This window comes from Cucurbita maxima, unplaced genomic scaffold, assembly GCF_002738345.1.
Source record: "Cucurbita maxima cultivar Rimu unplaced genomic scaffold, Cmax_1.0 Cma_Scf05383, whole genome shotgun sequence".
Lineage (NCBI taxonomy): Eukaryota > Viridiplantae > Streptophyta > Magnoliopsida > Cucurbitales > Cucurbitaceae > Cucurbita > Cucurbita maxima.
In genome coordinates this window covers 708-1,051 of record NW_019277399.1, presented here as the reverse complement: position 1 = coordinate 1,051, position 344 = coordinate 708, and the positions used below count along the sequence as shown (strand labels likewise).

Here is a 344-nt window from a genome sequence, read left to right as displayed (position 1 = left end):
GTAAAAACATAATTCTAAACATGTCTGAGCCAAGGTTCAAACTGAGGACCTCTAGTGTGTGAGACTAGCGTGATAACCAACTACACCACCCAGACAAGCTAACAAACCAAAATAACGATTTAAACTCGAATCAACGGTGAAATCGTTGTTCAGGTAATAGTAAAAACATAATTTTAAAAATGTCTGGGCCCAGGTTCGAACTGGGGACCTCTAGTGTGTGAGACTAGCGTGATAACCAACTACACCACCCAGACAAGCTAACAAACCAAAATAACAATTTGAACTCGAATCAACGGTGAAATCGTTGTTCAGGTAATAGTAAAAACATAATTTTAAAAATGTCT

The 344-nt window shown here is 37.8% G+C and overlaps 2 non-coding genes across 2 annotated transcripts; both read right to left on the bottom strand.

Annotated features, from left to right (window-relative positions):
* Positions 1-21: 21 nt before the first annotated feature.
* TRNAV-CAC lies at positions 22-95 on the bottom strand. Its single transcript has one exon. It is a non-coding gene; the product is annotated as a tRNA-Val (tRNA).
* Positions 96-180: 85 nt separating this feature from the next.
* Positions 181-254, bottom strand: TRNAV-CAC. Its single transcript has one exon. It is a non-coding gene; the product is annotated as a tRNA-Val (tRNA).
* Positions 255-344: the final 90 nt, after the last annotated feature.